This window comes from Talpa europaea (assembly GCF_964194135.1).
Source record: "Talpa europaea genome assembly, chromosome: 6".
Lineage (NCBI taxonomy): Eukaryota > Metazoa > Chordata > Mammalia > Eulipotyphla > Talpidae > Talpa > Talpa europaea.
Window position 1 is genome coordinate 7,961,679 of NC_140072.1, and position 25,100 is coordinate 7,986,778.

The following is a 25,100-nucleotide window of genomic DNA, read 5'->3' on the forward strand; positions in this document are numbered from 1 at the left end:
CTCCACATGGACTTTGAGGAAATGTTTTTCCTCATCCCACACCCATCCAATACTGCTGCCCTAGAGGCAATAGTTGCAAAACAAAGGCTTTTGGTCCCCAAACTGAAGTTTTTCTGTCCTGAGCTCTATTTTTATTTGTAATGAGGTCTCCGTAGCTCAGAGGAGTTGATTTCACAGTCCTCATCCCTCATGAAGTACCCTTGACTTCATGCTTCTGGCCACTCAAGTAAATTATCTCCACTCAGCTGAAATTTGGCATTTTGGGGCTCAGAAGACGTTTGTTCTAGTCTAACTCAAAGCATGATCCAATCTCGTCTAACTGGTAGTGTGACCCAATTCTAATTATTTTCATTTTTTCTCTCTAATCTTTAGGGTCAACTTTTCCCCCCTGGATAGTAATTTGGGGGTGAATTTTTGTTAACTTTCTTGGCTTTTCTGATTAGTAAACTCAAATTTCAAAATCATTGTTTCAGGCCTGATAAACCAACGGATAAAATGCCAGGGAGCAGACGGGGCCCTGGGCCTGTCCTCCACCGTGGGAGGCTGGGTGTATGTGGGGGGGGCCTGGCCTGGGGCCACGATGGTTCTTCCTCCCTGTTGACTATTCCCAACCCTTCCCAAGGCTTTGGGACACCTCATCAGAGGGAACCTGAGAAACAGAGCTTGCTCAAGTAGCTCTGACAGGAGTTAGGGCTTCACAGCTGTAGGTAAATGAATGAATTAGGTTTTTACGCCCCTAGCCTCTGTAACTATCACTGTGGCCTTGATTGAGTTAATGCGGAAGGTGTGTAGGTGTGGGGCGTGCATGCTTGACTGTAGACACCTGGAGCATGGGTGGGCATGCATGTGCAAGTGTGCACACCTGTACTTAGGAGGGAGATGATAAAAAGGCAGCTTCACCCTGGGGGAGGGGGCTCAAAATGCTGCCTCCCTGCTGGCTGGTTTCCCTCCTTGCTATTATAACCTAAGATGATGCTAAGGGCTCCAAAATTTTTTAAAAATTTATTTATGAATAGAAGAACTGGGGTGTAGGCCAAAGGTGCAGGGAGTGAGAGGTTTCACCAGAGTGGGGGCAGTATAGGCAGATTTACTGAAATACACTGCTGAGGGGAGCAGTGGGCAAGACAGTGGTCTGCTGCGCCATGTGGGTATCTCCCTGGCGGATCGAACTCAGGCTGTAATGGTGATAGCACTTGTAGGGTAAAGAAAATATCAGGCTTTTCTGCCCTTCCGCCATCAGGATAGATGATGGATCCTTGTCCTGAATGCATGCCTGATGGCGGGCACCTGGAATAGGGTGTGGGCATAGGTAGATGGGATTCAGCTGAGTTAAGACTGTGCTTTTAAGGGCGGCGTCACGGGGACGCCAGCAGTAGTAGCAGTAGCAGCAGCAGCAGCAGCCGCAGCCGCAGCCGAAGCAGAAGCCAAAAGAGAAGCCGAAAAGCAGCAGAACGAATGCTAGAGAGCCCAGATAGAGTGAAGACTTGCTGGGGGCTGGGAGGCCTGCCAGCCTCCCAGCCCCCCAGCCAGCACCCCTGCCTGCTATATACCCGCTGAACCCCAATAAAAGACCTGCAAAACCACTGAGGACTCTGACTCCTCCTTTACCCAGTCTGCATGGGATCAGAAAACCTGCACCGTGTCCAGTTCCTGGCTTTACAGCACTGTGTAGGGTAAAGAAAATATCAGGCTTTTCTGCCCTTCCGCCATCAGGATAGATGATGGATCCTTGTCCTGAATGCATGCCTGATGGCGGGCTCCTGGAATAGGGTGTGGGCCTAGGTAGATGGGATTCAGCTGAGCTAAGACTGTGCTTTTTTTTAAGGGCGGTGTCACGGGGACGCCAATAGCAGCAGCAGCCAAAGGAGGAGCCGAAGCAGGAGCAGAAGCTGAAGAGAAGCCGAGATCACCAGAGAGCCCAGATAGAGTAAGGATTTGCTGGGGGCTGGGAGGCCTGCCAGCCTCCTGGCCCCCCAGCACCCCTATCTGCCATGTGCCTGGTGAACCCCAATAAAAGACCTGCAAAAAACCCACTGAGGACTCTGACTCCTCCTTTACCTGGTCTGCATGGGATCAGAAAACCTGCACTGTGTCCGTTCCTGCCTTACACACTGAGACTTAACCCCTAGGCCACAAGGGAGGCCCCAAAATTCTGTTTTAAACTGTTAGAACTGATGGTGAACCTACCTGGCCTGGGATGGTTGCAAAAAAACAAGAGCAGGAAGGACAGTGAAGGACAAATGGATTCTCTTTTAAAATGCTAACTCTACCCAGGGACACAGCATTCACCAAAGAAATGACACACTCCTTTAAAAGGATATTATACTAGATTAGAATTCCATTCATAGATATTATAAGGGGATAGGGCACTTGGGGTACCTCTAAATGTTCTGAGCAGTAAATAGGAAAAAGGTATTAAACTGCTTTGGAAATTAGAAAGTTCTATTCAGCTGTAAACTGCATAGTTTATGGTGTTTAAAGGACTCTGAAGGTTGGAATTTTTTCAGAATTGTTCAGGTTGAATTCTTTACTGGCAAGAGATAGTCACTGTCTCCACCTTGAATGACAGTTTTAACATATTGGCATAAACATGTCGGGGTAGGACAGATAAAAAAGCTGAAAGATTAGGGAAGCAAATCTGATGCAACAGCCCCCCAAAGGAGGTATCTGGATTATCCACCACCTTTCTGCTCCACTATTGCAGCTAATTGACAGTTGACTGTGGAAAATTTTATTCAGCTGTGCCTTTTCAGCTCCAGGATGGCCATAAATCAGTGGGAAGGCTGGCACACTCCACTCTCCCGTCTGACTCATCATTAACTGTATGGGATTGATGGGCCTTTTGAGAATTGAGTGAGGGTGGTTTCCTGAAGATTCCAGATCTCAAGTCCTTTGCAAAGTGTCTGTGTTTTCACTCTGTGACAAGTCTACGGTCAGCTTCTGATTTGGCCTTCTCTCCTTGAAGGGAAATTTCTCCTCCACCTCTGAGTTGTCACAAGCTGGCTGTACCCCCAGGCTCCCTCCTGCTCTCCCTGGTCACCATCATTTTGTCCTGGATGATCACAGTAGCCTCCCAGCTGGCGCCCTGCTTCCCCTCAGCCTCCTTCAGTCTGTTTCCCACTCAGAAACCAGAATAATTATTTTGCAATATAAATTAGAATGTTACTGACCTGCTCAAAATACTCTAAAATATTTCTTTCTGCAAATGCCAAAGTCCTTAGTTAACGTGGCTTCTAAGCCCTGAGGAATCTGATGCGGCCACTTTCCATGCTCACCTCCCAGCCTCCTCTTTGCTTACTTTCTCCAGCCATGCCGCTGCCTTCGCTGTCTCTGGAGTGTGACGAGCACGCTTTGTACCACTGCCGTCTCCTCTCCCGGGGGGCTTCCTGGCCTCTCCATCCTGGCATCTAAGCCTCTGTTCCAACATCCCCTCAGTAGAAAGACCCTCTCCCCTATTTAAATATTGAAGTCTTACCCCCTGTACCTCCAAGTACTGTATTTGGAGCTAGGGCCTTAAAAGAGGTATTAAGTTAAAAAGATGGCTAGAGCAGGTCCTAAACCTACTGGGCTGTTGTCCTTATAAGAAGGGAATTTGGTTATAGAGACTCTGGAGTCTGAGTGTACAGAGGAAATCCCCCGCCAAGGAGGAAACATGTAGGGAATTCCCCACCCCACCCCAGCACCTTGCTCTGGCCTTCTAGCCTCCTGAACTGTTACAGGACAGGGAGAAGGGCACGCCAAAACTCCCAAACATGCTTGCTCTAAATCGGTTCTGCTGCCTGCCACATCAAGATAAAGCATGCTCTAGTGCGTCAGACCTGCAAGGGAAGGGAACATTAATACAACTATCATGCAATGCAGAAGAGGGGAAGGAGAGGAAGAACAGAGTTTTCAAATCAAGCACCTGAAGTCACCCGTCCCCTCGTGGGTCAATGCCCAGCCAAACAGGGTAGGCCCACGCAGGGCCACTGAGGTCTGAAAACCTGCCACAAGTCTAAAGCACCTTCTAGTGGGGACCCATAGAAAAGGGGCAGAAACAGCCAGACAAGTCTGGGAGGAAAAGAGAAAAATCAAGATGAACACTGCCTTTGTCATCTCCCCACGGGTCTCTCACCCACGTCTGTTCCAACCGGTCCAGGACCAAGAAGCAAGCGCAGCTTCTTCACATGTCTCTGCTCCACGAGCCTCCTCTAGCTCTCCTTCTGGTGCTCCATCCTGCTTCCTTCCCCAGTCTCCTCTCCAGCTTTTTCCCTCCCTGCACAGCTCCACCCTACCTTGGGTGGGGCAGGGAACCTGGAAACACCCCTTTTCCTGGGGACCACCCTGTTACAAAACTATGAAAAAACACATTTCTGTTGTTGAAGCTTCTGGGTTGGTGACATTTTGTGATGGCAGCTCACCCTGACCACTGTCAGCAGCTTCCATTTCTTCAACCTAACTTTATTTTCCTTTGTAGCGCTTATCCTGTGACATTGTATTGTGTGTTTTCCTTTCCTTTTGCTTCCTGGCCCCCTGCTTACCTCCTGCCCCATGAGGACAAGGGCTTCACCATGCTCATTGTTATAGCGCCCAGTCCAGTGCTTGGCACATATCAGGTGCTTAATAAAAATTATTGAACAGTGAGCACAAATGAATGAATGTGGCAGGGAAATGAACGAATGATAAGGTCTCTTGTCTTTCTCCATAGTCCATCTCGGGGAAGCCTTCCGTGACTGCCTTCCCAACATTCTGGACATGCCCTCCCCCAGGTCTTTTCTGGGGATCACTGACACTGGACCCACCCTCTGGCCCCATAACTCCGCTTGTTGACCTCTTGGTGTGCCCACCTGTCTCACGGTTATTACCTGCCTCCAGCAGAGGAGGGATTCCTGAAAAGAAGTGTTGCACTTGGTCCTACACACTGTGCCTCTCCACACTTAGGACCCAAGCCCCCATCTTCAGCCATTTCCCTGGTGCTGGAATTGCCCTGTCTGCCCGATCCTTATCCCGCTGAGAGAGTCTGAGACGAGGGTTCTCAGACAAATGCAGCTAATGTTTGTCCAACTCAGGAGACACGAGGCACAAAAGAAAGCACTAATCAATAACTTTGCCCAGTTCTGCTGAAAACTTGCAATTTTGATGCTCGCAAGCTGATCCTAATAGCTGAGGGTGGTGCTCCCTCCGAAACGGGCCCATCTGTGAGGCTTGCCAGAGCAGGACGCCGAGGTGGATGACGGAGTTATTTTCTGTAATGGAAGCTTGGGCCTGGGCCAGGAATTTGTGCAAACTCCTTAGATTGGCCTTCAAGGCTCTCCCCAAACTACTCTCATGACTCCTGTCCCACCGTTCTTGATCTTCTTATAGTTCCTTCCCTCCTGGTAAAGGCTCCCTGCTTTCTGCGCACACACTCCTGATCTCCTGCCCCAGGCCGATGCCTTCCCATCTCTGCTTCCTTTTCCCAGTTATCAGACAAGCAGCTGGATGACAGGTATTACCTTTGCTTTGGCCATAGGCTGCGTTCTCCCACCTCTTGGTTCTATCCATGAGATGCTACTCATCCTCCAATGCTTGGTCAACAACAAAGCAGCCGGCAGCTCATGAGGGGTCACTACATGCCAGTGGCCATCCTTGGCTTTTTTCACTTGGGTTAGACTTATTCCTATAATAGCACTGTGAGATATGTGCAAATATTATCCCCTGTGTATAGATGAGGAACAGGAACAAAGGTGCATGCTCCATGTCTTCAGGAAATCTCTTCTATGACCTCGTTGCTTCTTTCATTGAACTTCCACAGCATGTTTCTTCTGCCTCTTGGTTTATTTGGAGAGTAGTTGTGGTTATGCTTGTTGGACTCACGTGGCTGCTCTGTGAGCAGAGACCACATCTAATAATCTTTTTTACCTATTATACTACTTTTTTTTTTAAGATTTTGATTTCTTTTTTTGTTTTTAAAGATTTATTTATTTATTTATACAAGCACTGGGTACAGTCAGAAGCACGGGAGGGTGAGAGAATTCACCAGAGCCAGAGCGGGGAGCAGAGCAGGCAGAAGGACCGAAGTACACTGCTGAGGGGAGCAGCGGGGCAGGAGAGGTCTGCGTGCCATGTGGGACCCTCCTCCGGTGGCAGGGGAGCAATCGGGGATCGAACCGGCGCCGCAGAGGCCGCGGGCAGCTTCGCAACCCAGCGCTCAACCGCTGTGCCACTGGGAAGGCCCCTATTATACTACTTGGACACAAGTGCTTAACAACTTTTCCTGCACTGGCCTGACCTGTTGGTCTGGAGCCCTACATTTGCTCTCGTGGTGGCCCAGGACTCAGACCTGGGTACCTCGGAAGGCACCAGCCTAATTCAGACCAAGCTCATTGGGTGTGATTTCTCCGTGTTGGGACACTGTGGCCCGGACCAGGGTTCTCTTTCAAGAACAGACCCAACCAGTAGCTCAGGCATCAGTGCCCCTCTTCCGTGGCAGGGGGCAGTTCTTAGAAACTCAGCGGACATGGAAAGTATTTGGGAAAATTGGGCTCCTTCCATCTGCTGGATTCTCAGCTAGTAATATTAAATACATCTCTCTTTTATTTTATTTTGTTTTGCAGTCAAAGTAAACAGGGAATAATCTGGTTTCTTTCAAGTTTAACCCTCCTCTTTAGGAAGTTTCGTCTTCCTTTCTTGCTCTGATCTCTTCTCTCTACCAGTGTGTGTGCCCTTTACAAGTCATGAGTCTGCCCTGTGTGGTCTTTAATTTTCCTTGGGCATGTATATTTCATCTCTTGAACACAACTGAAAACCCTTGGAGGCCAGAGATGGGATACTGCCTTCAAGCTCTACAGCTGAGCGCACAGCTTGGACACATACGTGGCTTTGGGGTGACCCACTAATCACCCACCATATACAGGAGCTACGCAGGTCAAGTGGGCACCGTGGCATCCGCTGACCAAGCAGAGGATGAAACTAGCCAGGGTGCACAACGAGTATATTAAGATAAATGAAGAGAATTTCAGGGAAATGTTTGGAGAGTGTAATATGCTACCTTGAAGGTCACTGTGGAAATCCCCCATAAGTTATAGACTCACTCCTTGGGAAATGCACAGTAACTTGTCCATATTGCCCAAATAATCACAGTCAAGGTTTGAATGCAGGCTTTTGAAACCATCTCTGCTTTTCACATTTGTTACACTCATAATTAACTGTTATAGGGTCACGAAATAAAAAAAAATCCCTAAACTCACAGGCAAGGGTAGAGAGTTGAGCATTTTCATAGCAATAGCTTTTGTCCTTAATGGTTCTTTCTACAGAATACATCTGAACCAGGTTCCCATTTTCTTTAGTTCTTGGCTTTGTCAATGTGCAAAGCCATTTAAAATTAATTAAATTGATTCTTATCTTCAATTTGCTTCTGGATAATGCATTTGTAGTTGCCAAAGGAGCTTCCCCAAAGGCATGTTAATGATATATTAGTTTTCCATTGTCCTTTTCTTTTGGCCCCACATTTTAGGCCACCCTTTCCCAAGAACAATAATTGAGGCTGTTATTATCATGGCATAAAAGGAAGCAAAATGTTCCGTCCTCCCCAGAGATGGAATCCCCATTAGGCTCAGAGATAATGGCCTCGGCTTTGCCCTTTGTCTGAGAGCTTCTTTCAGACAACAGTGGGCCCTTGCTGCTTGGATTTACTGAATTCACAGTCAGACATTATGACTGTTGAGACAATGTCTTCCTTAGTGATTGAGGGGAGTCTGGGCTACTGCAATTATCACAGAGATAAGGAAATGACAAATCCTAAAAAGTTCATGAGCACAATTTTATTTTGTTTTGTGCCAAAGTACTTTCATGTCATCATTTGAGACAATGAAACCTACTGTGTGCCCTTGTGGGAAACCCTTCTTTATTACAAACATCATCCCGGGCATTACAGAACTGTTTTTTTGTGTCCCTGTGTCACCTTGTTTGAGTCTTCCATCTCTAAAGTGAGATGGGCCTTTTCTGACCAGGGAGTAAAAGGTGATGAGGAAGAAATATCAGAGCCTGGTGACTTGAAGACTCTTCTCTCCAAACTAAAAGCACTCACTGATCCCACTGTGGAAACCTTCCTTTGAGGTGCGTTGTTTCACTACTTCATGCACCGTGTAGTGTGTAGTTGGAGATGGTCATGTATCTGGCTTGGATGACATTATCCATCAAAAACATAGAGATATAAAGAGAACTTTGAGCTCCAGGCTACTTATCAGCTATTTTTCTTCATGGAATTAAAGCCATTAAATGAGAGAGCTTAGGAGCCCTGGGGGTTTCCTCAATTCTACTCAGCCAGCAGGGAGACAGGACATTGCAGGCAGGAGAGGTGTTTCTGTGAATTCCAGTCTGGATTCCTGGCAGTCTTTCTGCAAGGGGCAGCAACTGGGCACGCGCAGGGGGTTTCATTCTCTCTGCCAGTATTTTGTCAGATACTTGTTGGCCTGAGAAGACTCACTGCTGCCCCTGTGGGGCCTGGTCAGGAGGCTGGCTTTGTGTAGCCAAGGCTTGAGGGGTGTGGCATTGTGTATGCAAGGCCTGGGGCAGGGTGTGGCATCATGTAGCCGAGGCAAGACATCATTACCCCCAGCTGTGATCTTGTTCCAGACAGGAGTGAGAGGAGTGAGAGCTAGCCTGAGTGCCCAGGAAATGTGAGAGCCAGCAGAGGACTGTCAAGTGCATGTTAGGACTGAATGACACCTCCAAGCAAAAAGAAAGTGGAGGGTGTGATTCCAGTTAGCTGGAAAACACTGGTCCTGTCTGTCTGCTATGCGGTTCTACGTGAGTGACTCAGTCCATGCACTGGTATGTGTGTCCTGGTTTTCTAGATGCTGTGTGTGAGCCATGTTGCAGAGCAGCAGACCGCACAGATAAATGTGACAGAAGTTTAGAGTAGAAAATTTTGGATGAAAGGGTTCACAAGGCCAGAAACTAGAGGTAGGGGTAGAAATGGTTAATAAAGTCATTAAAATGACTATGAAAGATTTTGATTTTTTTCTTTCTTAGAGTTATTCTTTTTCCAGTCCCTTATTTAGGTTTTCTAGATTCCTGCTAAGAGTGAGACCAGCTGGTATTTTTCTTTTTCTTTCTGGCTTATTTCACCGAGCATGATCCCTTCCAGCTCCATCCATGTTGCTGCAAATTGATTGAGTTTATCTTTTTTATTGCTGAGTAATATTCCATTGTGTATATGTACCACATCTTCTTGATTCAGTCATCTATAATAAAGAAAAAATTAAAATCAACAAGCAACTATAAACCAGAGACATACTGGGGGGGGCAAGGAGAGGAGGGATTGGGGTCAAAATAAGGGGGGGTGCAATTGTATGGGGACTATAACCAAGATGAAAATGCATACATTGTGCAAAAATGAAAAATGATGTAAGAAATACACAAAAAAATTAAAATGACTATGAAAGGCCTGGAGGCAAAGATGTCTATGGACGACATGTAGGCGAAGATGGAAGCCAGGGGTGGGGAATTGTCAAGGACCACCAGTTCTTACAGCATAACCCAACCAGACTGTAGAAGTGACAGACTCCACAATAAAGTTCCACAAAGGAATAAATACTCCTGAAGAACACGATATAGGGGTACCCCTTGCTCTGGAAAAACAAAGACTTGCCCCAGACTGTCCACAGAGGCCCATGTCTATGCAGGCATCTTTTTTCTTAATAAACCTGCCCCTTTGAAAATGCAGCTCTTAACTCACCTGTGTCTATGCAAGTATCTCTTTTTCCTAATAAACCTGCCCTTTTTAAAATGCAGCCTTTGCTGGTTGTATCTAAGCAAATGTCTTTTTCCTAAATAACCTTCCCGGGAATTAATAAACTGCTGTGTGCCACTGAACAGGAAATTCTGCAAATGCATTTCTCAGAGGGAACCCAAGAATCCCACTCACTGACCACCCCCCTCAACCCCATAAGTGTGCATTGGAATCACACACAGAACTTGTGAAAACAGGTCCTGAGTTGACCATCAGCATCTGCAATTATTTTGCTTTTAAAAAATGATTATTATTATTTTTTTTAACTGCAGTAAGACACCCACAACATAAAATTCGCCCATCTTAGCCATGTGTATACAGTTCAGAGGCTACCTTCACACTGTGGTGCTGCCCTCGCAACCATCCACCTCCAGAGCTCTTTTCATCTTGCAACTTTGTACCCATTAAACACTAACCCCCATTCTCCCTGCCTCCCTTACAGGCCCCAGGAAGGCAGACACTTTCTACTTTCTATCTCTGAATTTGCCTGCTCGGTGGCCTACTGTGGCACAGAGTACACTGCTCTATACTCTTGTAAGTAGAATAGTATTTGTGTTTTTTTTGTGACCATTTCACGTTACATAATGTCCTCATGTCTCCTGGAGTGTAGCATCTGTCAAGGCTACATTTTATTTTATTTTATACTTAACTGGTTTGAAACTTGCTAAAGCTCTAATAATGAAGACAGGGTGGTGCTGTCAAGACTCAATCCTTTTTAAAACCAAGTAATATTCCCTAGCATGTATAGACTGCCTTTTGTTTACCTTTCATCTGTCCATGGGAACCTGGCTTACTTCCACTTTTGGGCCTGTATGAATAACGCTACTAGGGATATGGGTATACTGATCTCTTTTTGAGACCCTGCTTTCCATCGTTCTGGGTATCAGCATTGTTAACCCACATCCCTGTGCCTCTAGTACAGAAGGTTCTCAGCCCACACTTTAAGAATATGGGGACGCACTAGCTAAGCGTGGAGGGGAATTCTGGCCCACAGTTACCACAATATGTTCCCAGGCAGTGGCCTAACCAGGTATTCTCTAAAAGGACCTGTTTGAACCAGAGCATTTAATGGAGGAAGAGGAAAATGCCAGAACTCAAGCTGTCATTTGTGTGCTAAGCTTTAGAAGGTGTAGTAAGTGTCAGAATTGTGGAATTACATTGTTCATAGAACCAAGGTCATCTCCCCTACTAGACAAGGAAAAGTATATTATTTTACCAACCCAAGAGGTTTTTAGCTTATGCCACACACAGTAAGGCGTTTTCACATATATCTTTCATTAATACCACAGCTCTGGAGGGAGAGCGTTGATGATTAATTCTTACATTTCCAGTGTGGCAACTGAGAAGGTATGTGCCTTGCATAAAGGCGTGCCAGTGGCCTGCACGGACTCCTACTCAGCACTCTCCACTGTATGAGGGCATGTGTGGAATTGGGACGATGCACCTTTGAACTTTGCTGCTCAGGAATTCACAGCTGGGGGAAGCACAGGAACCTTGTCTTTGGCAGGAGGAGGCCCTGGGTAGGGGTGGAGGAATGGTGAAGGCAGAGCAGCACTGGGCACTGAGCAGAGTGACCCAGGCTGGACTGACGGCTTCAGGAGGCCAGAGCGCAGGAAGAAGCCTATGGGCACCCTGGTGGAAGCTGCGAGCAGGACAGGGCAGCAGAAAGGTAGCCACCAGAGCCCACCCTAGGTGAGGGGTGGCCTCCCTGGGTGCACAGGGTCCTCGCTGCTTCGCCAGTGGGGCAGGCAGAGGACATGGAGGCAGGCCCAGCAGGTGACAAGGTGCATGCTCTCCATCTGCCCTTATTCTGGCCTGTCCCTGGTGTTCAGGACTTCTTCCCTCTGTCCTTTCTCAAGAGAGAAGATGGAGAGCTTTGGCTCACCTCTGCTGCAGGGCCACCCTTTTTGGGTATCAGCTTCACACCTCGGGGCAGTCACAGGTTGTTGAACTGGCACCTGAAACGCGCCTCATTCTTTAATGGGACCAAGTCCCTTCTATCTCAGTAGCACCTCTTTCAGCTGAAGATGACAAGGGATGTAAATTGGAAACCTTGTTTGATCTATGAAAAGACTTAGAAAGGGATCTAGGGCCATGGGCTGGAAATTTCAGGAAGCTCTTGTCTGCCTTCCTCTGCACATGAGCTGCCCATGTTACTTACAAACGAGGAGAGACTAGGCTGTCCAAACCTCATCCCCACTCCGCAGCAGATTCAGTGCCTAGGAAGGGGCAGGGAAACTTCTAGATAGAAGCACCTGTTGGTGTGTGGGAAATGGCCTGTCTGCCCAGCACCTTCCCCCCACAGGTGTGCTTCCAGAGGTGGGGAGGTTGTATCCTCCGATCTGCTACCGTGGGACAGTGAGGAAGGAAATGCCTGGGTTATATTTTCGGAAATTAAGCAATGCTTTATACAAAGTCAAAAACTGGAATTGATATAATAGGATTCCTGCCACTCACCAGATTTGGAGACTTGGCTGTTGTAAGGAGCCCACCTCCCTAAATCAAATGCCACACAGGACTTAAGTGCTGGGTCCTTCCATACCGAAGCTCCTCTCCCCTAAAGGCCACCCTGGCATGCCCCTGCAGGTGGCCTCTAGAACACCCTACCAGCAGTGTAGACAAGAGTCATCCTGGCTCCTGTCAGCACAGCTGAGTGGCCAGGGCTCTCAAAAGACTGCCCTGCACCAAAGGGGAAGCTTCAGAAGAAAGACACAAACTGCAAGGGGTGTGAAGCAATAGCAGTCACATAAAATGGGGTTTCCAACTTGACCATGACTGTCTAGCAGATGTAACCCCCGAACTTGTCAATCCTCTCATCCCACCATTGGTTGGGAACACTTTCCAGGCTCCTGCTCAGAATGGCTGGTGCAGAAGGCCAGTGGAAGACACTCCTTCCTTTTCCCCCCTTATTCTCCCCCACACACCTCAATATCTTCACAGTCATGGATAAGAGAAATTCCAGCTTTCTGTTCTTTTCCTCACCTGTCACCAGATGTGGTGACTGTCTCTGTGAACCTTTCACAGGAGACCCCAACCCCTATATCTGGCGTGGAGCCTGGTCCCTGACATGGAGCAGAGTATCTTAACCCTACCGTAGCCTAGACTCTCTAGCACCTTCATACATGTGCTGTGACCAGGCAGAACATCTGGACGTGACACCTCAGCAGGACATTCGGTTATTCAGTCAAGTCACACTAAGAGCAAACCAGGTTTTCTTTACCTGCAAGTGCTTTTTGCCACTTTTCAAACACTAGATGGTGGAGGTCACTGGTGTTTTATGGGGGGCATGGTGGGTAACATACATCTGAAGAGGTTTTAGCCTATACCCCTAAATCATATACAGTGGTATAAATCAACGTTACATTAATTTCAAAATTAAAATTAAAAAAATATAAAATATTAGATAGCCAATACAGTAAATGAATCACAGCATGTGACCTATTTAGATCTATTTAAATTGAGCTTTGCATAAGTTTGTGTTAGAACAATTCTTTTATTTTTAGCAGGGATGAGACACAAAGGCTTTCTTGCAGATCAGGGTCACATTTTCTTGCCTCCATCAGCAAGTAGGGTGTGTGCACGTAAGAACAATTAGTCAGTTCCCCAAGCCGGGGACTTCAGGCCTCTGAGAATCAGATTTTGAGCATACAACTGGCTGCTTCATCCCCACACACAACCATAGCGGGGGCCTTGATAAGTTCCTGATTAAGTCTGTTCCCATTAGGGTGATGGTACTTAACGCTAAATAGGAGTGCGGGGGCTGGAAAATGAACCAAGTCAATTGTCTGGATTCTATTTCTAGATTTCTCTCCAGGTAACCTTGGGGAAAATGTTCACCTCTTTGAACCCTAATTCTGCCATTTGTATTCTTTGGAAAAATGAGAAAAAAAACGCCCAGAAACTCAAAGACCAGAAGACTTCAGATTCCTTCAAAAATAGGAGGAATGATGAATTAATCAGTCACTAACACTTTAGTGTGAACTAGTTTATTTTGTAGGAACTTTTTTTGTACTCCCGACGCATTGTGATTTCAGAGACTAAGTGAGCAGATTCATTTAAGGCCCAAAATAGCCCTCTATAGCCCTTTAAGAAGTGGTTCTTAAACTTCCTGAGCATCAGAATCACCTGGAAGACATGTAAATGCAGGTGGCTAGGCCCCTCCTCTAGAATTTACAGGTCTAGGGCCTGAGAATTTGCATTCCTTCCTTCTTCCCTCTTGTTTAGAGATTTATGCACAGAAGAACTGGGGTGTAGGCCATCGGTGCCAGGAGGTGAGAGGATTCACCAGAGACAGAGTGGGGAGCAGAACAGGCAGATCTACTGAAATACACTGGCCGGGAATCAAACTCAGGCCCCAGAGTGACAGGGCTGAGACTTAACCGCTAGGCCACCGGGGAGACTCTTCCTCCTTTCTTCTTAAGTCTTCATCTCTGGTAGAGCAGGTCATTCACCTCCTTGTCCTTCCATATTCATCTTAGAGTACTTTTTTCAATTTTCAGACAAAACCCTGCATGGATTTTAGTTGCCATTGCCTGGAATCTTTGAAGAGAGTTGGCAGGTTTACAATATCAAGTCTTCTTTTCCAAGGACATAGTGTATCTCTTAATGATCTTTCATTGCTTGACAGCCTTTCAATAAAATTTTATAACATTTGCCATAAGGATTATGTACATGTTTTGTTACATTTATTCCTAGATATTCTCGTGATTTTCATTGTTGTTGCTATTATAAAGGTAATCTTTTTTAAAATTAAATCTCTAGATGTTCATTGTTGGCATGTAGAAAGAAAATTAATTTCTTACTAATCTGTGTCTAGCAAATTTGCAAAACTAAACAATACTCATAGTGCATCCGTAGTTATCTTGCATTTTAACATAAAAAATCATACCTATAAATAATATGCATCCTTCTTTCTTGTTTTATACCTCTTTTTGTTTTGTTTCTTGTTCTTGCTATGGCACGGCCTAGCGCCTCCCGTACAATGTTGAGTGCAAAAGTTCATTGAATGTTTTCTTGTCTTTTTTTTACTCTTCCCGTTGGCCTGCTATAAATGGCGGGAACATTTCCTATGCCAGAAGGCTCAGCTGCAGTGGCACTTTCACTGAGCCCTCTCCCCAGTCAGACTTAATTGCTCCTTTCCTTGTGCCCCTGTACTCCTCCTAACTTTATTTGCTATTATTTAATTCTGCTTTGTTTTATAGGTTGTCATCTGCACGTCTGTCTTCATTCTGAATTAGGTTAAGAACCCTCAGGGGTCAACTCGTGTTCTGCATCTACCTGCCAGGGAACCTCCAGGACCGGCCTCTCCATCTTGAACACCATAATTCTGTCTTCCTTGTGTCTGTCTGGGGATGACACGTGGGCGGCACTAGGAAGAGATGTGCAGAATAAATGATTAGTTTCTCTAGATTTATTCGCTCATTCAGCAATTAAATGTTGGTGCCAACTCTGTCTGTTACTATTATAAGATCTCATATGTAAGTGACCAAGACCTAGTAAGTTGTCTGCATGCGCCTGCATGCTGGTAGGTAGGAATGAGCAGATTATAAAGTCAGCATTCAAGGAACATTTGAGCAAGGGCCGCAAGACTCCACAAGCAGCCAGCGCACTTCTCTAGCTTTCATTGCAGAACCGCTTACCCTTGGCTGGGCAAAGTAACCTCAGGGAAGACCGTCTCCCCGGCCTCAGCGAGGCTGCACCTCAAGTGTCTCCTGAGCCAGCCAGCCCAGGACCGTTCATTCCCTTTTGGGTACTACCTATTAGGAGGAAGGAAGATGAAGGGGTCTCCCCAGATGCAGCCCACAGAGGAGGAGAGGCCTGGGAGGGAGTGTAGAGGTGAGCCAGAGCACCCGAGCTGGGTGGGGCGCGGGGAGAGATGGAGAAAGAGCAATAGATTTTAGGTGCGGACGGAGTCACCGCAATGTGAAGATAGACATAAGGGCATCATCAGAGGAAGTCAGGTGGAAAGATACACAGATGGGCCGGGGACAGTCTTCAGTCAAGGTCACGGGGGACCTTAGCTCGTGACCCCAGCGAGGGCCCAGCGAACACAGGCATGAGGACAGTGATGAACAGGCCCAGGCGTGGGCGGGCTGGTCTGCGCAGATTTGGACATTGCCGGGAGTCAGGACCCGAGCTGCGCTGGGCAGGAGCAAGCTGAAGAGCTGCCCGGGCGTCTGGAGCGGTGGGGGCAGAGGGAGGGCGCACAGTCTCCCCTCGCGGCAGATGCTGCGCTTGCAGAGCGAGGGTGGCTGAGGGCGCAGACACCGGGAGCGGCCAGCGTGGAAAAGCGGAGCCATCCTTGCCTCTTTTCTGGGCTCCACCTCCTTCAAACAGCCTTTCAGAAAGTGTTCCCCTTTTGATGAACACCCAGTCGCTGGGCACCGCGTCCCTGAAGAGCCTCTGGGTGCATCCAGCGTCTCCGGGGCTCCCGGAGGGCGGCAGGGTGAGCATCTAGAAAGGCCCAATTTACCACCCGTGCTGGATGTGTGGGCCTCGCGGGTCCCCATGTGGGTGGCGATGCCAGGTCTTGCCCGGGGAGCCAGGGTGATCCTCAGCTGAGGTGGGAGGCGGGTGACATCCCAGCTGCTGGTTTCCACTCTGCTGTACTGCTCACAGACCACCGTCCCTGATCTAGAATAACTTGGATAGCATTTTCTCACCCGTTCATATGGGGCGATAATAGTACCCAGCTAATAAGGTGGTATTGAGGATTGCATGGACCAACACACACGAGAGTATCGCGTCTGGAATACAAGAATCACGCAACGCACCTCTGCTGCGCCATCATCTGCTCCGTTTTCCTGTGCGCCCTCGTCCACTTCCCTCGGCAGGTCCAGTGACTTGCAAGGTTTCCCTCTACAGCGGTGCATTCCCTTCGTGCTTGCTGTGGTCTTCCCCTAGAGGGGTCTCAAGCTCCGGTCAAGCTTCTGGCTTCCCTGTTGGGATTCAGGTGATCTTTGGGTGCCCTGGGCAACAGGTATGATTATAGCAGCCCTTTGCAATCGAGAAAATGATTACGTGGCTTTATTCTCGGGATTCCCTTCCCATCAAGGCTGGGTTCGGCCCACTCCAGAGGGCATCATTCGCCTTGTAGTCCGTGTGAACCGTGCCCCGAGAGCAGAGCACCCCGAGAGCAGAGAGCAGAGCACCCCGAGAGCAGAGCGCCCAGAGAGCCGAGAGCCCCCAGTGCGCGCCGCCTGGGGCGGAACCTTCTTGCCCCTGTGGTGTGAAGCTAGTGTTATTATTCTCATTTTAAAAATAGGGAAATTGGGACTTAAAGAGATTATTCTTTAAAGTCTAAAGTACGAGCAAAGAGGTTTTACAGGAAGTCCGTGACTGTTTCCCATGGTCTGTGTGTTTTGTCAGTTCCCGGGAAATTACCCAGGAGAGAAGCAAACAATCAATTTCAAACTGTTTGCCTTTATTGCAGCTTCTTCTCCACCCCCACACTGAGAAATGGAAAATTCAATAACTAATAAAGAGCACGGCGAAGTCCTTTCCCTTTGGTTGAGGGAATTTAATCAGTGGGTTGAACGCCACAAATGTTTGCGCAGAGCATGAGGAAGTGAGTCAGTGTTGGGGGTGCCTGTGTGCCAGAGCTCCCTGCAGCTTCCAGCAGGGCCTTGGGGGACCGTAGCGGTCCTGGGTGGGTCTGTCTGTTGGGAGGAAAGCCCTAGGGGCCTCCAGACCCTCCCTGTCCCCCCGCTCAGGCCTGCGCTCTCACCAGGCCCCAGGGGAATGAATGTCCCTGCTGATGATGGGTGATGACCTCTCCAGAACTCCCGCTGAGATTCGGGCCATGCACCTGGCAGCTGTTTCCTAAGAGAAAGGTTGTCAGTGTACCAGAGGCCGTTTCCGGTACCTGCAGCTTTGAATGATCCTCCTTCTACTGCCAGGGTCTCTGCAGGCAGGCAGGACTGTGTCGCATGTTCCCCTGGCATCAGCAGGCCCTCACTCCCCCAGCCAGCCACCAGGGTCCACTGTCTGTCCTAAAACCAGCAAGGAACATTCCACATTTTGTGATGCTAATTACTTGCAGACCCAGCCCACCCCCAAAGCCAAAAAACCAAAAACTAAGTTTCTTATCAGAGTTTCAAAGCTCTCCTTAACCCATAATCTGATCCCAGTTCACCATCTCCTCATCTATCCTTTCCACCCATGTCTCTTCCCACCCCCCCATAAACTCCTGCTGGCCCACTACGGGGACCCCCCAGCCTTCCCACCCCTCTGCTCCAGCTGCTCTGCTTGTGGCCTCTGCTGGCCTTGCTCGGCCCCTGGACAGCTCTTTCCATCTTGCTTGCTTTGGTTATCACCAATTGCTCCTTCCTTTTTATGTGGCATTCATTCCAATTTAGAACACGTCCCTTTTTATGAATATTTCATGCTGCTGCTTGTTAGAGACAACCTCAACACCCTTGTAACCAGACTTCTATTAGGGGCAGCCAAGGTCAGTGTCCAAGGGTGAAACATTCTGTCCACTAAACTGCAAGTTTCTTGAGGGAAAGCGCTATGGTTTATATTCTCGCTCCCCCAGGGGGTCATTACCTGGGTTGTTCCAGGCTTGACAAATTCAATTGAATTTCTACATCACCTGAAGGAAATTCTTTCCCTGATGCCAGGTGAGGCTAACGGTGTGCCCTTGTAAGTTGGCTATTGCCAGGAGACCCTGAGGCTGTGACTCCCTATGTTGCTGTTTGCAAATGAAGCTGAAGGCAGCTGATGCTGGAGAACTCTCCAGCAATTAGACTGGCAGGTAATCAAATCTGGTAACGGTAACGGCAGGCAGGAGGTCTCATCAGCTCTTACTCTGTGTCTCTGTCTGGCTTTGTTGCTAGGAGGATGGTTCAGCAGAGGGGATGCTAGGAAGCCCCTGCATTCAGAATGTGACCACCGATTCAGAGCGGGACTGGACCCCATACGCTGGCCCTGCAGGTTGGGTGAGACTCAAATGACCCTGGAGCCGTGCAGGCAAGGGCAAGCTGATGCTGCCTGGTATGGAAGGTTCCAGGTGGATCCACAAAGGGGATCATTTCATCCAGTGCCGCAGCTCTCAGATGATTGCTTTGCAACATTTCCCTAGAGAAAAGTAGGATGAGCATGTGCTTATGTCGGGTCCTCTAGCTTCTCCCCTCCAGGTCCTTCTTCAATGTTTAAGGTACTCAATTCTCTCTCAAGCAAAAGCTCTCAACCACCCGCCCCCCACTACCTTTACAAAAGGGATTTAAAAAAATCTTCCCCCTGGGAGCTTGCATTTTGGCTAAGAGGATAGCCTTAGACTAAACAAATAGCATGGAAATGGCTGAATCCCAGTTATCAGCCAGGAGAGGAGGAAGAGGGATGGGGGGCAGCCTGCTGTTGCTGGTGTCTTGCAACATACTATAAACTGACCTCTTCTTTTATCTACATGTGTGCAAGTCTATCATGGTTCTTTTATGTTCGTAGAACTCAATTCTTAAATTGTATGAAAATAAAATCGGTAAGTTCGTCATGAAACATCTATTGCTATTGCAGTATCATCAAGGCTAATCAACAGGAGAAAATGCTCTCGGGCTCAACTGCTAGGCCAGTGGCAAGTCGAGACAGACAGGGAAGAAGTAATAATTGTAGTAATAATGATAATAATAATAAAAATAGTAATGATATCCTTTTTTTTTGAATAGCTACTATCTGCCCTGAAGTTGACCTACATTTTTTTTCCCTCACAACACTGCTGTGAGCTTATTGTCATGTTCATAAAGGAAGCAAAACTCAGAGGGTGCGCCAGCTTGTCCAAAGACATATAAGCAGTAACGGATAGAGGCAAGAGGTTTTTTTTTTATATTATACATTTTATTTTTATATTCCCCATACAATTGTGACCCCCTTATTTTGACCCCAATCCCTCCCCTCCCCGCCCCCCACCCCCCATAAAGTGTCTCCGGTTCATAGTTGTTTGTTGATTTTGATTTTCACTTTCTTATAGTTATTCATTTTCCTGGTCCCTTATTTAAGTTTTCTAGATTCCTGCTATGAGTGAGACCATCCGGTATTTTTCTTTTTCTTTCTGGCTTATTTTGCTGAGCATGATCCCTTCCAGCGCCATCCATGTTGCTGCAAATTGCATGTGTTTATCTTTTTTGAATGCTGAGTAATATTCCATGGTGTGTATGTACCACATCTTCTCAATCCAGTCATCTATTTTTGGGCATTTGGGTTGTTTCCAAAGCTTAGCTATTGTAAACAGTGCTGCTATAAACATAGGGGTGCAGGTGCTCTTTGGAATGGATGTTTCTGTGTCCTTTGGGTAAATACCTAGGAGTGGAATTGCTGGATCATATGGAGGCTCTATGTTTAGTAGGTCCAGAAATCTCCACACAGCTCTCCATAGTGGTTGGACCAGTTTGCACTCCCACCAACAGTGCAGGAGAGTTCCTTTTTCTCCACATCCTCGCCAACATTTGTTGTTGCTAGTTTTTTTAATATGTGCCATTCTCACTGGTGTGAGATGGTATCTCATGGTAGTTTTGATTTGCATTTCCCTGATTACAAGTGATGTTGAACATTTTTTCATATGAGAGGCAAGAGTTTTTAACAAAACTAGTATTCCTTCTAGGGCACCAGGATGCTGCATTGGGCATGGGGAGGTTAAGGTGGAGGCTGAAAGAGAGACGCAGATTCTATACACATATGCTTGGAGAAAAGGATCTTGCTGCAGAGCAGGGCTGGCCAAGGGGACACTAGGGAAGATCGGCTTTTTAATCCTGAAGGGTTTTTTTCCTGAAGATTTCTTTACAGTTCTGTTTGTCCTTACACTATGTCCTTCCAGTGATGAATACTCAGGGAACTGTGTTCAAAAGTCACTTGAACTAATTAATTACATGAGAAACTCTTTTGGAATTGCTTGAAGAGTGGACGAAACATAAAGATCTGAATGATGAGAAGACATCCAGTAGGAAATCAGAGAGGGAGGAGAACCCCTAGCAGAAAGCACAGCAAGCGCAAAGGTCTGGGGTGCAAAAGAGACTGGTGGGTTTGTAACAGGGGGGTCCCCATGGAAAGGGGAGGTTCTAAGTTCCCTGCCGCACCCAAGGAAGGGTGGAGCTGAGCACAGAGAAGGAGAGCTGGAGAGGAGACTGGAAGTAGGAGGGAGAGCAAAGTGGAGACCTGGAGGAGGCACAGGGAGCAGAGACATGTGAAGAAGCTGTGGTTGCTTCTTGGCCTTGAGTGGGTACAGGGGACTTGGGGGACATGGAAGAAGACGCTTGAAACAGGCGTGGGTGAGATACCCATGGGGAGGCTGACAATGGCAGCCTTTATTTTGATTTTAAGTTTGCTCTTTTCCTCCCAGACCTGTCTGGCCATTTCTGCTCCTTCCTATGGGTCCCCACCAGAAGGTGCCTTAGACTTGGCGCAGGCTTCAGGCCTCAGTGGCCCTGCTTTGGGTCAACTCTGTTTGACTGGGCATTTATCCACAAGTGAATGGGTAGCTGGGTGTTTTGTGTGAAAATTATTTTTTCTACTCTTTCCCTTGTCTTCTCTTTAATGCATACTAATTGTATTAAGGTTCCTTTCCATTAAAGGTCTTATGCACTAGAGTATGTTTTGTCTTGATGTGACAGATGGCAGAATGTATTTAGAGCCAGGAAGATTTGGAGGTTGTGGGGTGCCTCTCACCCTGCACAGTAACACATTTGAGAAAGTGAAAAGCTGGAGTTGGCATGAACCTGAGAGGTAGGCAGGGGCTAGATCAGCTGGAGTCTTGTTGACCAGGGAACCATTTGTGTGTTAATTTGATTTCACTGAAAGGTCTGAGCAAAGGAAGGACAATCCAAATTTATTTTCAAAGACTTTTGGCTGCTAAATACCTGCTTCAATCTGATTCTGATTCGGTAGTATTTACGGAGCGTGTGTTTTGTGGTAATCACCATACTGGGTGTATAGCAATGCATGTCTGTATGCAGACATATGTATCTGTCTGTCTAGGTATTGACTGTCGACTCATATCTATCATCTACCTTTTAATTTGTCATCTATTTTTCTATTTACTGTCTGTCTGCTTGTTTATCTATTATGTATTTTTCTATCTATTTAATATTGTCTGTCTGCTTTTCGCTCTCTCTCTCTCTCTCTCTCTCTCTCTCACACACACACACACACACACACACACACACACACACACACACACACACACACAGAGTCCCGCTCTCCACTCCGCTCTCCACTGCATGTCCTTGCTCTCACTGAAAGGAGAAGGCTTAGCACAGAGAATGACTCACCCCAAGTCACAGGGCAACGTGGTTTACTTGAGAGCCAGGATTTGAACCAGGTTTGGTTGAACATTCTCTATTCTTTCTACTCTGTCATGTTATCTCACCCATAAAATTAAGGGATTTAAATTTCTTAAATCCCTTAATGAAGTCTTAACAACATTATCTCGAGACATAGCGGCACCGGTTTCCACGGTGCACATGGCTTTCCTGTCAGGCATCCCGGCTCATCTCTGGCTCTTGCAGTCCTGATGTCTGGCTGTATCTGGGGCTGCTGCAGGTTGAGGAGCCCCCAGTGAAGCAGCTCCTGGTCCAGGGGTCACTTGCAGGCCCCCTCTCAGTGCACTGCCCTGCACCTGCCCTCAGCACCTCCACCCAGGCTTGTCTGTTACCCAAGGTGCTGCAGGACCCACTTGGCATTCAAGCTTGAGCATAGTGGATCATTTAAACTTGAGCATCGTGGATGTTGGAGGAGTTAACATCCATGGATGAACTTACGTGGGGGCAGTGAATATGTTTTTTTTTTTTTTTTTTTCCATTTCTTTCTACTGGGAAGCTCCATTTTTTGGAGCTGTTCAGGGGATTGAATGATAATGTTGTCATGGCCCTGGCCTGCTTCCTAAGACACTCCCTGGGTTTTCTCCCCTTCCTGGTCTTCAGGCTTTGCCTCTCTTTTCTGAGACTGTACTTTCCAATGAATGGTTGATATGGAAACTTGTTTCAGGGTCTGTTGCTCTGATTTGTAGAGAAGGTCACCCTTCCTTTTGCTCATTTCCTCTGTTCTGTTGTCAGAGTCAGGGAGATTCTTTTTCTAAGAAGCTGTTCATGACTTGCCAGACCCAGCAAACCCTTCCAGGTAATGTTTTACTGAATCCTCAACTCCAGTCTTGAAATTGGCCCTTGGGTTGTATAGAATATTTAACCAAGGAAGTGGGAATGTACTGGGGGAAGAAAGACATGATGCAATAACATCTGTTAACAAAATAGCAGAACTTTTGCAAGCACTAAATACAAAGCACCATTTTTAGCCTGATTGAGAAGAAGGAAGAAACCAATCTTGAGCATCTGTTATGTTCAATCACTCCTTCATACATCTTTTCACCAAGTAATCCTCTGCTGCCTCCCGTACGTGGATTGCTGTCTCTTAAGTTCTTGGGATCCCAGTGGAATGAGAGCTTTTGACTTCAAAGGACTTTTGGGCTCATGAGTGTCAGGCTCTGTGCTGGTCAGTATCATTAAAGCTTTGTAATTTGTTAAGTGTTTTTTCTTTTTTTGGTTAAGTGTTTTTATAGCCACCAATACATTAGATCCTGGTAACAGACTTTATTTTATTTAATTAATTCCTTATTTATTTCTTTTGCTGAGGTAATATTGGTTTATGATACTGTGTATTATTTAAGGGAAGAGGTTCACACCTCTTGAGATGTATGTTAGCACACCACCACCAAAGCACCTATAATTCTCCACTATAGACCATTGGACCCCTCCCACATTGCACTCCTTCACCTACCCTCCCTCCCCCTCTGCTAGCCTCAATTCTACAGTCAGATTTCTAAAGTTTGATTTAGTCTCTTCTTTTGTTTATATTGCACAATGAGTGAAATCATTTGTCTCCTTCTGACTTATTTCATTTAGCAAAATCCCTTCCATTTCCATCCATATTGTCACACATAGTAAAATTTCACCTCTTTTTTTTATAGCTTTTTTTTTTTTTCATAGTATTCCATTGTTTACATATGCCACATCTTCTTTAACTTTGGGTCAAGTATCTTATCCACTCTACTGGCGAAAAACCAAGCCTTGGTGAGATTAAATGGCTTTCCAGAGGTCTCACACTGATGTGGGCATGAGTTTAGATTTCCTGGACCTAACTCATAACACTTTCTAACCCACAGAGCTGACACTTGACAACACACAACTGTTGGAGTGTCCTTCCCTACTTCACACTTTGCCCTGTCATCATTCTATGCAACCCTGAAGCCCTGAGGGATCATGCAGAATCTCCACCTAATAGAAGGTGCAGCTTCTTTTAGAAGTGGATTGCCACAATGGAAACTGCTCCTGGGGTCCACGCTTGTCCTGATCACATGGTCCAGATAGAAAGAAAATAGATATTGTGCTATGATGTCAGAGACGCAAACTCAACCATTCAAAAATCTCTACATATGAAAAACAGCCTTTGCACCCCCAACAACCAGTGCTCTAGAGAATGGGGGGGATGAGGACCCCTGTTACACCGTTGGTGGGAGTCTAAACTGGTGCAGCCATTTTGGAAAGTGATCTGGATTCACCTTTAAAAACTAAAAATGGAAACATTGTATGACCCAGCAGTTCTACTCTTGGGTATCTATCCTAAACACATGAAACCATTGACTCAAAAAATTAGAGGCTTGCCAATGTTTATCGCAGCATTATGTAGAATGAGGACATAGAAACAGCTGACACTGATAGAGGATTGGATGGAGAAGATATGGTCTAAACAATGGAATATTGTTCAGCCATAAGGAGAGACAGAATGTTGGTGTTTCAAACAAAATGGAAGGTGTTTGAGAGAACTACATGGAGTAAAGCAAGTCAGAATGACAAAGACAAATATTGCACTTTTATGTAATAGGCGTTTGACAAAGCTTAAACCAACAAAAAATAGTGGACACTAATAAATGAAGTCAGGTTTTTGGAGATAGGAATGAAGGGGGATGGAGAAAGGAAAAAAAGTATAATTGCCTTGCAAAGTTGAGATTATATATCTATTGGGTACCCAGTACCAAACTGAAGAAAATGTTACCATATGGTTTCCTTGATTTCCTCTGGCAGTGGGTGTGGGAGTTTGGGTGCTGTGGTCACATTCCAGAAGGCCCTGTGGGGTTATCTCATTCAAAAGAAGAGCGGAAGCATCTGAGTTCTCCCAAAGCCATGGGAACAGCTCCCTACTTCACTCACTTAATGACCCCCTCATCCTGAAAAATTATTCCCATGATCTAAAAGCTAATTGAAAAGGATTTTTAAGAAATATGTAAAACAGAAACTTAACCTTAGCTGTAAAAGTCAAAGCATTTAACAAAACTTTGTAGTATTATAATAGAATATTAGAAACTTGT